Source organism: Panicum virgatum, chromosome 7K (assembly GCF_016808335.1).
Source record: "Panicum virgatum strain AP13 chromosome 7K, P.virgatum_v5, whole genome shotgun sequence".
In the NCBI taxonomy this organism is placed as follows: Eukaryota; Viridiplantae; Streptophyta; class Magnoliopsida; order Poales; family Poaceae; genus Panicum; species Panicum virgatum.
This window is the reverse complement of record NC_053142.1, coordinates 7081982-7098530: the sequence shown is the minus strand read 5'-3', so window position 1 is coordinate 7098530 and position 16549 is coordinate 7081982. Positions and strand designations below refer to the sequence as shown.

General features: G+C 56.7%; 1 pseudogene; it reads right to left on the bottom strand.

The window, feature by feature from the left end:
- Positions 1-828: 828 nt before the first annotated feature.
- On the bottom strand, positions 829-16137 carry LOC120639696 (annotated as a pseudogene).
- Positions 16138-16549: the final 412 nt, after the last annotated feature.

Here is a 16549-nt window from a genome sequence, read left to right as displayed (position 1 = left end):
AAACGTCAAAATACAGGGTAATCTGGTCTATTCATGAGGAACATCAGAACACAGGGTAATCTGGCCGTGCGCAAGAACAAAATACTATGCGCCGCAGTGCAAAACAACGCCTGGAGCTGCTGGGGCAGGTAGAGACGCATTCACGCATCGCAACCCATCTTCTAGCTGCAGAACCACCACATCAACAGACGCAGGGAGGACGGAAAAAAAAAGGAGGGCCAGAGCCGAGGCCGTAGGGATGAAAACGAAAATGATAATTTTTGATTTTCGATGATCATTTTTGAAATTTTATCGACTTTTAAAGCTAAATGAAAATGAAAATAATTATCGAAAAAATGAAAACGAAAATGGTAAAATAATATGAAAGTGAAAACGAAAATGATTTGAGCGTCTTCCATCGTTTTTGAGAAATATGTTTGCGGTATTCTACCGTATTTTACCAATAGAAATACCATATTCATGTATATTACCAGCATACCTTGCTATCTATATTTTTAGAGTGTCATATCTATATTTTTAAACTGAAAACGACTTACTTTACAATGTAGAGGGAGTACATGTTCTTTACAATATGGAGGGAGTACTTGTTCTTGGGCATTAATCTTACGTTGGACTACATAGCCGTGTATTGAGAAGTACACGGTCTTAGCCAAATCTCGAAAGCCCATTGTGGCTGGCCTGCCAAAGGGCCAGCCCTGCAAGCAGACACGACACATGATTCTCCGAGAAAGCTGGAAAACATAATTATGTAGTCCTAATAGGCAAGCATTGCAAAGAGAATGAGAACACAAGTCATAAACCTAGCTAACTATATTTTCCCGTATGGAATATCAACCTAAACTTTCAGTCATGCTTTATTGCTAGCAAGTGATCCTAAAGCAAATCTTAGCTGTTTAAGAATGATAAACATGACCTTCAGAAGTTTAGAGTATGACCGGCCGGATACATATTTTCGTCTAACCTATCCTATCCCATGTGTCCGGATTTCCAATGTCAAAAAAGTATTCTTCTATTTCTTAATATGGATCTGCACCTTCTTGGGTAAAAAAAATATGACACTTATTTCCTCCAGGTTTGCTGGGGATTGAGGAAAGAACAGATCACTCCATGGTAGCCACATTCAGATGAATAAATCATATCCAAATGAATTCAGTTATCCGCTGGCAGTGGAGGCGGAGTTGTATGGGACTTGCATGCGGTGCAGTCGGCTGGAGGTGGAGCAGGGGTGTTGTCTGGAATGGTTATGAATATCAAGGATGGCATCCATTATGAGTATCTCCCAGTCACTGGGCTTTAGGAATGAATACCAAGATTCATCTGCGAGAGTAAAATGCGATGAGATATTAATTAAGTTGCCACTGCAAGCATCAAACCACAGTGATTCAATTCAATGGGAATGAACTACTTTATTAAAAAAGTTCACATCTGCTAGAAAATGTTGCACAATAGGAAGAAGGAATTGTCTTGTTTTAAGTTTTTTTCTAGTTGACCCACTAAAAGCTGTCAGAGTGCAAGACAATAACTCCATATAATGAGCAGCAGGCACTAGAAATAGTATCAACCAGTCAGCTGTCAGTGTCACGGAGCAAATCACCATACCAACATTTGCCATTGTTTGTTTGCTGCGCAACTTTCCATCATCTAACAAAAAGTTTGTTACCCAATAAGGGATATGAAAACTTCAAAAATAAAAAATGAAATAGAAGAACATTTAACTTGTAATTCCAGATATTTCCAGCCTTGGTAAGTTGATTTATTTGTTACCATCTTTTGTTACCAGGTTATTAGCCACATCAGGATAGTTATTTTGTTAGGATATATTAGTAAGTTTGTTAGGGGCTGGCCATAATAGCACAGCGGACAACTAGCCGGTTTGTTCCTGCTGCCCTATCTATAAGTCAATCCATAACGCTAGAAGAGCATAAAGCACAGCAGCATTTAACAAGTACAGAATGAGAAGAAATACAGGGTGCAAAGATTGATGGGGACATCACAGCATTTGTAAAATACCCATGGTAGTGGAGTCCTACCTCCACTACACAAGCTCTTGTTTATGTGGAATCTTGTTATGACAAGCCTTACCAATTGTAGTTAAACATCGTTGTTACAGTTTTCCAAAATGAGGCCATTGATTAGCTATTACCATTATTGCCCAAATCAGTACAGTATAAGCTCTATAGAAAAAATACAGCAATGACAAATGGACCTAGGCAATTGAAAGTTAACATAAAGGCTAGGATAGAACCATAGGAAAATTACTTGGAAGTTGGGCAACCAATCCTCTGCTCTTAGCAACAATTAATACTCCTTCACTATTTAACTTAGAACTAGTAGTCTGAATTTCTTCACTTTTGTATGCTGTATGTAATACCATCCGATTCTTCCATTCATCGAGGCAAAACAACCCATTATGCATCTCCTTCATTCCCTGAACACCCCCCCTGTTAGCAGCTCAATTTTCACTCTCTTTGAGCTGAGAGGATGACACTCAAGTTGGGGAAGTTTTCTGGGTTTCTCTTCATTCACACTCACAATGCCATGCCATCCAACGGGAGGGGTGGACCAAGAGTACAAGACTTATTCCCTTCATTCTCCCCCTAAGCCTTGTGCGTCGTCTTGTGGGAAAGTTGGACCATCCCGGTCCTGGAGCAAAGCTCAAGGAACTTGATCCTCCCAAGGGGCTTGGTGAGCAGATCCGCAAGCTGATCCTTGGTGTTGATGTAGCTCGCCTTGATGTTTCCTTCCTCCAAGTAGCTTCGGATGAAGTGATACCTCACCCGGATGTGCTTGCTCCATTCGTGGAAAACGGGGTTCTTCGCCAAGGCCAGAGCGGACTTGCTGTCCACCCTGAGCTCCACTGCTCCAGTGTCTCTGCCGAGTAGATCACCAAGCTGTCGAGCGAGCCAGAGCGCCTGAGTCGACGCGGTGGAGGCCGCTATGTACTCGGCCTCGCAGCTGGACAAGGCCACCACATGCTGCTTGACCGACTGCCAGCTAACGAGGCACTTGCCGAGGAAGAAGAGGATCCCGCTCGTGCTCTTGCTGGTGTCGATGTCGCCGGCGTGGTCACTGTCGCTGTACCCGACGAAGTGTGCCGCTCCAGGGCACCTCGGGTAGTGGAGACCGTGGTCGAGAGTCCCCGCAACATAGCGGATGATCCTCTTCACGGCCTGCTGGTGCTCCGTCGTCGGTCGCTGCATGAACCGACTAACGTAGCCGACGGAGAACGCCAAGTCCGGCCGTGTGTGGGCGAGGTAGCGGAGGCTCCCCACAAGGCGCCGGTACTGAGTAGCGTCCACCTCCTCTGCCGTGCTGTCACGGCTCAGCTTCAGCCTCTCCTCCATCGGAGTGAGAGCTGGGTTGCAGTCGGTGAGCCCAGCGAGCTCGACGATGCGCTTGGCGTAGGCGGTCTGTCGAAGTGGGATCCCGGAGTCGTCCTGGTGCACCTCGATCCCCAGGTAGAAGGAGAGAGACCCCAGGTCGCTCATCTGGAAGGTGGCCTTCATCTCCTCCTTGAATGCCACCACCTCCGCATCCTTGGTGCCGGTGATCACCAAGTCGTCGACGTAGACACCCAACAGCAGGGCATTTCCGCCATTGCCCCGCCGGTAGATGGCCGCCTCGTGCGGGCTTTGCTCGAAGCCCATCCCCTTGAGCGTGGAGTCCAGCTTGGCGTTCCACGCCCTCGGGGCCTGCCGCAAGCCATATAGGGCCTTGCGCAGGCGTAGCACCTTGCCCTCCTTGTCGGGGATCGCAAACCCCGGCGGCTGGTGCACGTAGACCTCCTCCCTCAAGTCGCCGTTGAGAAACGCCGACTTGACGTCCATGTGATGGACGCGCCAGCCCTCCTGGGCAGCCAGCGCAAGGAGAAGTCGCACAGACTCCATCCATGCCATGGGAGCGAGGGCATCGTCGAAGTCGACCCCCTCCTGCTGCACGAAACCTCGTGCCACCAGGCGAGCCTTGTGCTTGACGACGGTGCCGGCTTCATCCCTCTTCAGCTTGAACACCCACTTAAGGGTGATCGCGCGGTGACCACGAGGGAGGTCAGCAAGCTCCCAAGTGCGGTTCTTCTCAACCGCGTCCATCTCCGACTGCATCGCGGCACGCCATGCCGCGTGTCCCTCGGCCTCTGCGAAAGACCGAGGCTCGCCGTCGTCGCACGCGAGGTGCAACTGCGCCTCGAGATCGTGAGGCACCAGTCCCGGCACCGGCTGATCACCGAGAAGGTCCTCCATCGTACAGTACCGCAACGGCTCGCCGTCGTGATACGCGTCGACGCGCTCCTCGTCGTGAGAGAGCGGAGTAGCGAACTCCACCGGACTGTGCTCAGCACGAGCAGGTGTCGAAGTAGACGTGCCCGGAGGAGTGGCTATCGGTACTGGAGTGCGCGACGTCGCCGGCTGTGGTGGTGCAGCCGAGGAACTCGGCGCAGCCGGAGTCATAGCTGAAGGGCGTGGTGCCGCCGGTGTGGCGGGCACCGGAGTCGGTGGAGGCTCGGGGACCGGGCTAGGCACGCTCGGCGAAGAAGAGCTGCCTACTCCCCCAGCTCCCTCGAAGTGGACGTACTCGACGGTGAAGTCGTCGTACGTCGGAGCCGAGCCGTCGTCCACCGTCTTGTCCCACGCCCATCCTCGCCCTTCGTCGAACACAACGTCACGCGCCGTGCGCACACGCTGTGTCTCCGGGTCGAGAATGCAGTAGGCCTTCGAACCCTCCGCGTAGCCGATGAGCACTCCCGGAGTGCTTCTGTCGTCGAGCTTGCCGATGTGGCCAAGCTCCTTGGCGAACGCGAGGCAGCCGAAGACCCGCAGGTGGGAAACCGCCGGCTTACGCCCATGCCAAGCCTCATACGGCGTCATGCCGTCGAGTGCCTTAGTGGGCGAGCGGTTGAGGATGTAGACGGCCGTCACCACCGCCTCTCCCCAAAAGACAGCCGGCATCCCCCTCTGCTTAAGGAGGGCCCGGGCCATCCCCACAACCGTCTGGTTGCGCCGCTCGACGACACCGTTCTGCTGCGGGCTGTACGGCGCGGAGTAGTGGCGCTAGATGCCCTCATCCGCGCAGTACGCTGTGAACTCGGCCGCTGTGAACTCGCCGCCGTTGTCGGTGCGCAGCACGCGCAACTTGCGGCCGCTCTCCGCCTCCGCAGCAGCCTGAGCACGCCTGATGGCGTCCGCAGCCTCTCCCTTGCTACCGAGGATCACCACCCACATGAAGCGGGAGAGGTCGTCGACGAGCAGTAGGAAGTAGCACTGTCCTCCTGGTGTGACCGGTGTCACCGGGCCACACAAGTCCCCGTGTACGAGCTCGAGCCACTCCTTGGCTCGGAAGCTCGCCTGCTGGGGGAAGGAGTGCCGCTTCTGCTTCGTCAGCACGCAGACGTCACAGAGCTGCTCCACGTGGTCGAGGCATGGGAGGCCTCGCACCATCTCCTTGGCGCCGAGCCGCTTCAAGGCCTCAAAGTGGAGGTGCCCACAGCGCTCGTGCCACTGCCATGCCTCGTCGTCCCTGCGAGCTGCAAGACAAAGAGGCTGGGCCACCCCGACGTGGAGGATGTAGAGGCGGTTCTTCCCTCGAACCACCCTGGCGAGAAGCTGGCGACGGTAGTCCCAGATGCGGAGGACCCCGCTGTCGATCACCACGCGGGAGCCGCTCTCATCGAGCTGCCCAAGGCTGATGATGGAGTTCCGCAGCGCCGGGATGTAGTAGACTCCGGTGAGCATCCGGTGCTCTCCAGACTTGGCGGTGAAGATCACGGAGCCCACGCCCTTGATCTCCACGGCGGAGGAGTCCCCGAACATGACGGAGCCACCTACGTCGACGTCCAGGTCGGAGAAGAACTCCCGCTGCCCGGTCATGTGGTGCGTGGCGCCGGAGTCGAGGTACCAGCCATCGACCCTGTCGTCGTCGGAGCCGTTGCCGAGGACTCGGGCACGCGGCTCGTCGAGGTGGAGTAGAGCGGTGGCAGGCGGTGCCGCCGGATGCGGCTCCATGTCCCCGTGGAGTAGGAACAGAGCTGGCTCGTCATCCGGCTGGGCCTCCGCGACGTGGGCTTGGCCCCCACGCCTCCGCTGCGGGCAGTCCCTGGCCCAGTGGCCGGGCCTGCCACAGTTGTGGCAGGCGTCGTCTCGTGCCGCCTTGGGCCTATCGGCGGCGCCGCCCTGAGCATCTCCGCGCGCTACCCTCGGCGCGCCCTCGTGCCCCGGCTTGGGCACCTCCGCGCCCCTTTCGCGGCTTGCCGCGCTTGCGGCCACCAGTCGAGGAAGAGGGTGAAGGGAATAAGTCTCTGTACTTGTGGTCTTTGTGGGGCTGCAGCATGCAGTAGCACCATTGCTGCCCTAGAGGACAGCATCTTGGACTGCTTTAGCATCTAGATAGGACAGCAGTTAGTCCTTTCATTTGGCATCTTAGACTAGGAGTAGTCTTTTCATTTGGCATCTTAGACTAGGAGTAGAATATGCCTCAGTGTTGGCTGCCCTGCAGCTGTGTATAAATGTGTTGCCTCCCCTCCCGTTGGATGGCATGGCATTGTGAGTGTGAATGAAGAAAACCCCAGAAAACTTCCCCAACTTGAGTGTCATCCTCTCAGCTCAATGAGAGTGAAAATTGAGCTTCTAACATCTGGTATCCGAGCCGTACTTTCCTGTAGGTTAGACATTTCCTGCACTTCTCCCTCCCAAGCAGCAGCTAGCACAGCAGCAGCTAGCGCAGTAGCAGCGGCTAGCGCAGCAGCACCTGCTGCACCCTCTACTCCACCTTCCTCACCCGAGCAGCAGCTCGTCTGAGGCTGCGTCTTCTCCACGCAGCAGCCCCCTGGAGGCGCGCCATGTCCGACGCACCGTCTCAGCGCTCGGTCGCCTCGAGCGCACGGCGTCAGCGAGATGCCGAGCTCGCCGCGGCAGAGGAGCGCAGGCGAGCGACGGCACAAGCCGCTGCAGCAGCGGCGAGGGCGGCCAGGCTGGCTGCAGCGGAGCTGGCGGCGGCCAGGGCGGAGGTGGAAGCAGAGGCGGCGGAGGATGCAGCGCGTGCGGCGGAGGTCGAGGTTGAGACCTTGCGCGGCAGCCTCAGAGGCTCCATCGCCGGCGACGCCACCGCCAACGAGGACCTTGAGGAGTTGGAGAGGGAGAGAGCGCGGGAGCGGACCGTGCGGTGGGCAGCAGTCCACCCCGGCGGCGGCGGCCTGGACGGCGGCGCGCCCGGCGGCGGCCCAGGGGCCCGCGCGCCCGGCGGCGGCCGGCGCGCCCGACGGCGGCCCAGGGGGCGGCGCGCCCGGCGACGGCCCAGAGGGCCGCGCGCCCGGTGGCGGAGGCGGCGCCCCTGGCGGCGGCGCGCAGGGCGGTGGCGAAGCTCCTGGCTGGGGTGCGCGCGGCGGCGCCCCCGGCTACCACGGCCTCCAGGCGGTGGTCAGGGACGTCGGTCCCGGTGGTGGGTGGCCCAACCTCACCAAGACCAACTACGTCGAGTGGGCTGCAGTCATGGAGGTGAAGCTCCAGGTGCGGCATATGTGGGAGGCAGTCCGGTACGGCGACGTCGACTACGATGAGGATCGACGGGCGCTGGATGCTCTCATCGCAGCAGCCCCGCCCGAGATGCAGTTCACGCTTTCCAAGAAGCGAACTGCCAAGGAGGCCTGGGACTCCATCGCTGCGGCACGTATCGGCAGCGACCGCGCCCGCAAGACCACTCTCCAGGCACTTCGCAAGGAGTGGGAGAACCTGGCCTTCAAGCCAGGTGAGGATGTTGATGACTTCGCCCTCCGTCTCAACACTCTACTGCAGAAGGTGGTGCAGTTCGGCGACGACACCTACGATGAGAAGAGAGCCGTCGAGAAGCTTTTCCGCTGCGTCCCCGAGAGGTACAGGCAGACCGCTCGCTCGATCGAGTCTCTGCTAAACCTCTCCACCATGACGATCGAGGAGGCGATAGGTCGCCTCAAGGTCGTCGACAGCGACGAGCCACAGCCTCCCTCGGGAGGCATCTCCATCGGTGGGAAGCTCCACCTCACTCAGGAGCAGTGGGAAGCTCGGCGCGGTGACAGGAGGAGGGGGGAGCCCTCTTCCTCAACTGGTGGCCGCAAGCGCGGCAAGCCGCGAAAGGGGCGCGGAGGTGCCCAAGCCGGGGCACAAGGGCGCACCGAGGGTGGCGCCCGCGGAGATGCTCAGAGCGGCGCCGCTGACAGGCCCAAGGCGGCACGAGACGACGCCTGCCACAACTGTGGCAGGCCCGGCCACTGGGCCAGGGACTGCCCACAGCGGAGGCGTGGGGGCCAAGCCCACGTCGCGGAGGCCCAGCCGGATGACGAGCCGGCTCTGTTCCTACTCCACGGGGACATGGAGCCGCAGCCGGCGGCACCGCCTGTCACCGCTCTACTCCACCTCGACGAGCCGCGTGCCCGAGTTCTCCTCGGCAACGGCTCCGACGACGACAGGGTCGATGGCTGGTACCTCGACTCCGGCGCCACGCACCACATGACCGGGCGGCGGGAGTTCTTCTCCGACCTGGACGTCGACGTAGGTGGCTCCGTCAGGTTCGGGGACTCCTCCGCCGTGGAGATCAAGGGCGTGGGCTCCGTGATCTTCACCGCCAAGTCCGGAGAGCACCGGATGCTCACCGGAGTCTACTACATCCCGGCGCTGCGGAACTCCATCATCAGCCTTGGGCAGCTCGATGAGAGCGGCTCCCGCGTGGTGATCGACAGCGGGGTCCTCCGCATCTGGGACCACCGTCGCCAGCTTCTCGCCAGGGTGGTTCGAGGGAAGAACCGCCTCTACATCCTCCATGTCGGGGTGGCCCAGCCTCTTTGTCTTGCAGCTCGCAGGGACGACGAGGCATGGCAGTGGCACGAGCGCTTTGGGCACCTCCACTTTGAGGCCCTGAAGCGGCTCGGCGCCAAGGAGATGGTGCGAGGCCTCCCGTGCCTCGACGACGTGGAGCAGCTCTGCGACGTCTGTGTGCTGACGAAGCAGAGGCGGCACTCCTTCCCCCAGCAGGCGAGCTTCCGAGCCAAGGAGCGGCTCGAGCTCGTACACGGGGACTTGTGTGGCCCGGTGACACCGGTCACACCAGGAGGACGGCGCTACTTCCTGCTGCTCGTCGACGACCTCTCCCGCTTCATGTGGGTGATGATCCTCGGCAGCAAGGGAGAGGCTGCGGACGCCATCAGGCGTGCTCAGGCTGCTGCGGAGGCGGAGAGCGGCCGCAAGTTGCGCGTGCTGCGCACCGACAACGGCGGCGAGTTCACGGCGGCCGAGTTCGCGGCGTACTGCGCGGATGAGGGCATCCAGCGCCACTACTCCGCGCCGTACAGCCCGCAGCAGAACGGCGTCGTCGAGCGGCGCAACCAGACGGTTGTGGGGATGGCCCGGGCCCTCCTTAAGCAGAGGGGGATGCCGACTGTCTTCTGGGGAGAGGCGGTGGTGACGGCCGTCTACATCCTCAACCGCTCGCCCACCAAGGCACTCGACGGCATGACGCCGTATGAGGCTTGGCATGGGCGCAAGCCGGCGGTCTCCCACCTGCGGGTCTTCGGCTGCCTTGCGTTCGCCAAGGAGCTTGGCCACATCGGCAAGCTCGACGACAGGAGCACTCCGGGAGTGTTCATCGGCTACGCGGCGGGTTCGAAGGCCTACCGCATTCTCGACCCAGAGACACAGCGTGTGCGCACGGCGCGCGACGTTGTGTTCGACGAAGGGCGAGGATGGGCGTGGGACAAGGCGGTGGACGACGGCTCGGCTCCGACGTACGACGACTTCACCGTCGAGTACGTCCACTTCGAGGGAGCTGGGGGAGTAGGCAGCTCTTCTTCGCCGAGCGTGCCTACCCCGGTCCCCGAGCCTCCACCGACTCCGGCGCCCGCCACACCGGCGGCACCACGCCCTTCAGCTACGACTCCGGCTGCGCCGAGTTCCTCAGCTGTACCACCACAGCCGGCGACGCCGCGCACTCCAGCACCAACAGCCACTCCTCCGGGCACGCCTACTCCAGCACCTGCTCACAGCCCGGTGGAGTTCGCTACTCCGCTCTCTCACGACGAGGAGCGCATCGACGCGTACCACGACGATGAGCCGCTGCGGTACCGTACGATGGAGGACCTTCTCGGCGATCAGCCGGTGCCGGGACTGGTGCCTCACGACCTGGAGGCGCAGTTGCACCTCGCGTGCGACGACGGCGAGCCTCGGTCTTTTGCAGAGGCCGAGGGACACGCGGCATGGCGTGCCGCGATGCAGTCGGAGATGGACGCGGTTGAGAAGAACCGCACTTGGGAGCTTGCTGATCTCCCTCGCGGTCACCGCGCGATCACCCTTAAGTGGGTGTTCAAGCTAAAGAGGGATGAGGCCGGCACCGTCGTCAAGCACAAGGCTCGCCTGGTGGCACGAGGTTTCGTGCAGCAGGAGGGAGTCGACTTCGACGATGCCTTCGCTCCCGTGGCACGGATGGAGTCCGTGCGACTCCTCCTTGCGCTAGCTGCCCAGGAGGGCTGGCGTGTCCATCACATGGACGTCAAGTCGGCGTTTCTCAACGGCGACTTGAAGGAGGAGGTCTACGTGCACCAGCCGCCGGGGTTTGCGATCCCCGGCAAGGAGGGTAAGGTGCTACGTCTGCGCAAGGCCCTCTATGGCTTGCGGCAGGCCCCGAGGGCGTGGAACGCCAAGCTGGACTCCACGCTCAAGGGGATGGGCTTCGAGCAAAGCCCGCACGAGGCGGCCATCTACCGGCGGGGCAAAGGAGGCAATGCCCTGCTGGTGGGTGTCTACGTCGACGACTTGGTGATCACCGGCACCAAGGATGCGGAGGTGGCGGTGTTCAAGGAGGAGATGAAGACCACTTTCCAGATGAGCGACTTGGGGCCTCTCTCCTTCTACCTGGGGATCGAGGTGCACCAGGACGACTCCGGGATCACACTTCGACAGACCGCCTACGCCAAGCGTGTCGTCGAGCTCGCTGGGCTCACCGACTGCAACCCAGCCCTCACTCCGATGGAGGAGAGGCTGAAGCTGAGCCGTGACAGCACGGCGGAGGAGGTGGACGCTACTCAGTACCGGTGTCTTGTGGGGAGCCTCCGCTACCTCGCCCACACACGGCCGGACTTGGCGTTCTCCGTCGGCTACATCAGTCGGTTCATGCAGCGACCGACGACGGAGCACCAGCAGGCCGTGAAGAGGATCATCCGCTATGTTGCGGGGACTCTCGACCACGGTCTCCACTACCCGAGGTGCCCTGGGGCGGCACACTTCGTCGGGTACAGCGACAGCGACCACGCCGGCGACATCGACACCAGCAAGAGTACGAGCGGGATCCTCTTCTTCCTCGGCGAGTGTCTCGTTAGCTGGCAGTCGGTCAAGCAACAGGTGGTGGCCTTGTCCAGCTGCGAGGCCGAGTACATAGCGGCCTCCACCGCGTCGACTCAGGCGCTCTGGCTCGCTCGACTGCTTGGTGATCTACTCGGCAGAGACACTGGAGCAGTGGAGCTCAGGGTGGACAGCAAGTCCGCTCTGGCCTTGGCGAAGAACCCCGTTTTCCACGAACGGAGCAAGCACATCCGGGTGAGGTATCACTTCATCCGAGGCTGCTTGGAGGAAGGAAGCATCAAGGCGAGCTACATCAACACCAAGGATCAGCTTGTGGATCTGCTCACCAAGCCCCTTGGGAGGATCAAGTTCCTTGAGCTTTGCTCCAGGACCGGGATGGTCCAATCTTCCCACAAGACGATGCACAAGACTTAGGGGGAGAATGAAGGGAATAAGTCTCTGTACTTGTGGTCTTTGTGGGGCTGCAGCATGCACTAGCACCATTGCTGCCCTAGAGGACAGCATCTTGGACTGCTTTAGCATCTAGATAGGACAGCAGTTAGTCCTTTCATTTAGCATCTTAGACTAGGAGTAATCCTTTCATTTGGCATCTTAGACTAGGAGTAGAATATGCCTCAGTGTTGGCTGTCCTGCAGCTGTGTATAAATGTGTTGCCTCCCCTCCCGTTGGATGGCATGGCATTGTGAGTGTGAATGAAGAAAAACCCAGAAAACTTCCCCAACTTGAGTGTCATCCTCTCAGCTCAATGAGAGTGAAAATTGAGCTTCTAACAGAGGGCTCCCCCCTCCTCCTGTCACCGCGCCGGGCCTCCCACTGCTCCTGAGTAAGGTGGAGCTTCCCACCGATGGAGATGCCTCCCGAGGGAGGCTGTGGCTCGTCGCTGTCGACGACCTTGAGGCAACCTATCGCCTCCTCGATCGTCATGGTGGAGAGGCCCAGCAGAGACTCGATCGAGCGAGCGGTCTGCCTGTACCTCTCGGGGACGCAGCGGAAGTGCTTCTCGACGGCTCTCTCCTCATCGTAGGTGTCGTCGCCGAACTGCACCACCTTCTGCAGCAGAGTGTTGAGACGGAGGGCGAAGTCATCAACATCCTCACCTGGCTTGAAGGCCAGGTTCTCCCACTCCTTGCGAAGTGCCTGGAAAGTGGTCTTGCGGGCGCGGTCGCTGCCGATACGTGCCGCAGCGATGGAGTCCCAGGCCTCCTTGGCAGTTCGCTTCTTGGAAAGCGTGAACTACATCTCGGGCGGGGCTGCTGCGATGAGAGCATCCAGCGCCCATCGATCCTCATCGTAGTCGACGTCACCGTACCGGACTGCCTCCCACATATGCCGCACCTGGAGCTTCACCTCCATGACTGCGGCCCACTCGACGTAGTTGGTCTTGGTGAGGGTGGGCCACCCACCGCCGGGACCGACGTCCCTGACCACCGCCTGGAGGGCGTGGTAGCCGGGGGCGCTGCCGCGCGCACCCCAACCAGGAGCGCCGCCACCGCCCTGTGCGCCGCCGCCAGGGGCGCCGCCTCCGCCGCCGGGCGCGCGGACCCCTGGACAGTCGCCGGGCGCGCCGCCCTCCAGGCTGCCGCCGCCGGGGTGGGCTGCTGCCCACCGCGATGTCCGCTCCCGCGCTCTCTCCCTCTCCAACTCCTCAAGGTCCCCGTCGGCGGTGGTGTCGCCGGCGATGGAGCCGCTGAGGCTGCCGCGCAAGGTCTCAACCTCGACCTCCGCCGCACGCGCTGCATCCTCCGCCGCCTCTGCTTCCACCTCCGCCCTGGCCGCCGCCAGCTCCGCTGCAGCTAGCCTGGCTGCCCTCGCCGCTGCTGCAGCGGCTTGTGCCGTCGCTCGCCTGCGCTCCTCTGCCGCGGCAAGCTCGGCATCTCGCTGACGCCGTGCGCTCGAGGCGACCGAGCGCTGAGACGGTGCGTCGTACATGGCGCGCCTCCAAGGGGCTGCTGCGTGGAGAAGACGCAGCCTCAGACGCTCGGGTGAGGAAGGTGGAAGAGGGGCTGCTGCAGGTGCTGCTGCGCTAACCGCTGCTGCTGCGCTAGCTGTTACTGGTGCTGCAGCAGCTGCTACTGCTGCTTGGGAGGGAGAAGAACAGGAGATATCCAGCCTACAGGAAAGTACGGCTCTGATACCAGATGTTAGCAGCTCAATTTTCACTCATTGAGCTGAGAGGATGACACTCAAGTTGGGGAAGTTTTCTGGGTTTTTCTTCATTCACACTCACAATATCATGCCATCTAATGGGAGGGGTGGCCACACATATATACAGCCAGCCAAGGGACTGCTAACTGCCTAATCTAAGATGCTCCTGCTGTCCTAGAAAAGTAGATGCTAACTGCTGCTGTCCTACTAACTGCAGCTGTCCTAGCAAACTGAAAAACAGTCCAAGATGCTGTCCTCTAGGGGCAGCACAAACCCACTGCGTGCTGCAGCAAAAAAGGAGATGCTGCAGCCCCACAAAGACCAAGAGTACAAGACTTATTCCCTTCACCCCCCCCCCCCCCCCCTTCTCCCTTCCACTCCACCAAACCACACCCTCAGCAGGAATTTAGTACAGCAATTTCAATATTCAATTTCTTGAGTTTTCTGGTTGCCTTTGTGCCCTCTCCATTCCTCACCATTTCGAACCTAATGTGTTGTGTCAGCATTATACATGAGGTAAATTAGTAAAACTTACTGTCTTAATATCAATAAATCCCTGCATTTTATTTCTTGATTTTCTGATTATCGATCTTGCTATCATGATAGTATAGATAGCATAGATCAAGCAGGTATGCAATGAGTCCATTGACATTATAATACTGTTTTTAATGTATTAATGAATTATGATTTGATATTTTTTGAGTTCTGTAAATTTTCCACTGCCAAATATCAAGCATAAACCAGGACTGCCAGATTTATTGGGTGAGAGGTACAAGATCTAACTGTATGATGTCTCCTAGAGAGGAATCTGAAGTATGTATCATGATCCATTTAGGTCGATGTGGATGCCAAATATGTAATAAGCATCTAGGGGCCAATTTTGTTGTGGTTAGCGTTCCTAATCTCTAACTCCGATGTTTGATAATGAGTGCTTAGCTCACTTAAAACCGAGTATTGTAGTTTCACTGACATCTGTTTGTTTCTTCTTTGCACCATACCTTATGATAATGTATTTTATATTTGCATCCACATTACATCAAGTTTCCTTCACATAGTTCGCTTCCCTATGTCATCATGCCATGACTATCACATGAGCTAAATCCTAAACTAATCTTCTAAAATTATTAATCCTTAATGAGAACACAGAACGAAGCAATTAACTAGGCAGATTATCTAAATGGTAAATAATCATCAATTCATCATTTCATCTACATAAGAATCCTCATGAACTTCATAGGCCATGGGTTAAAATGAAAGCCGACCAACAAGCTAAAACTAATGTTTTAAAAGCCAAGAACAATATAGGTTATAGAAAAGATTGGTAACAAGTATAGATTCTTTTATTTTTTACTGATAAATTCAAAGAAATTTAACATAACAGACATAACCCATAACCTTTGTCCAGTCGCCCACCTAGCATTTTTTAATGTGTCCTACAATAATTTTTGGGGGGAGTGGGGGCATTGTAAGGTCTGGTAGGTCTGTAATGCCAAGGAATGACAAAATTGGCTTAAGAGCTGCTATCAATCAACTAAGTCTGCAAACAATGTGTATTGTTATAGTCTTCCTTTCCACTAAGGTAACCACAACTCCTGCAACATTTAGTACACAAGGGAAAAACTAAAGTATAGATATAATTTCCTACATCCAAAGGTTAAGCTACAATATGGACATTAGCGGAAGACTCTTTCAGTTTTTTGGAGGCACTGAGCTGGTGTAGCTTAAGTAACATCACAGGATCCTAATAGGAATGTCTAATCAGTTCACTCATAACGACTGGAATGACCTCGACAAATTTGATTTGTGATGTTACTAGCACATACCTCCCAAACGAACAGCCTTGAACTTCAGAAGCCCGCTTCCTTGGGGGGCGGACACTGCGAACGTGCAGGAGACAGAATGCCTCGCATGATTCACAGCAATGGAAGCACTGTACCAGGGACCCCGGACAATCGGCTTGCCAATGGCATTCACTATCTGCAGGTTCTGGGTGGCCTTCTCTATTGCCTGGCTGCAACAAGGGCACCAAAAGAAGTAAGCCACAGCAATTCCTCTTGTGGACAACGGAAACCAAATCCAACAATGGCAAGTAAGCACATTACATGACTAACATAGCATCATTCCAAGGTACAAGAATCCTACAGGCTGACACAAAGTCACCATTCATCCTCTACGTAGGGATCAAAAGTACTACGCATATAGGTCTAGGTCACAGGTCAAAAAATCCTAACTATAGAACAGGTGAAACGAAAATCAGTTACATATACCGTTAAAACAATGGCTTACAAACCCAAACATTCAAGGGCGTGCTGATCCCAAAGACAAGCATCACGAGAAACGCAAATACTGAATGTAAGGCGCCACGGGATTCGAGAGCACGACCTGGAGCAGGAGAGAAACACAGAGAGGTCGCTGACGGCGCTGGCCGCGACGGCGCCGGTCAGCCCCAGCAGCGAGAGCGCCACCGCGCGGCGGGCCCACGCTCCCGGCCCCGACTCGGTCGCCTCCGGAGGGGGCGTGGGTTGGGTCTGTACAGAGAGGCGGCGGCCGAGGAGAGGAGAAGTGGAGGCGGAGGTGGCGGCGGAGAGCCGGCGAGCCGCCAACATTTTGGTTTGCGGAAGGGAAAAGAAACGAAAAGCGCTATGCTAATGCTACACAGTTCTAGGTCCGCAGCTGGTGGCTGACTGGTGGGCTCAGCAACGAATCCTGGCTGTGGTGCCGGTTTGTTGTGAGAGCTAGCTGGCCAGTGGTTGGTGGCTGGTGCTGGTTTACTGTGAGAGAAAAATATTGTTGGTTAGCTGAAGAAGAAGCCAGCAGAACAAAGTGCGAAACTAATCCGATATTATATAGTGTGTATGCCTGCAATTGATTTTGTGTTTCAATAAAATCTGGTTGTTTCAATAAAATCTACAAGTGATAGTGAAAATCAGATTCAAATGTATCCACTTTACTACCAAATTAAATTCGAATACGGATACAGATATTCATATTTATATTTAAACAGATATGAATGTCAAATAATTCGGATATCTCCTGTCGGTTTTCCATCCCTACCAGCAGAGCTAGGCTGAGGGATGCTTTTTGTATATGGC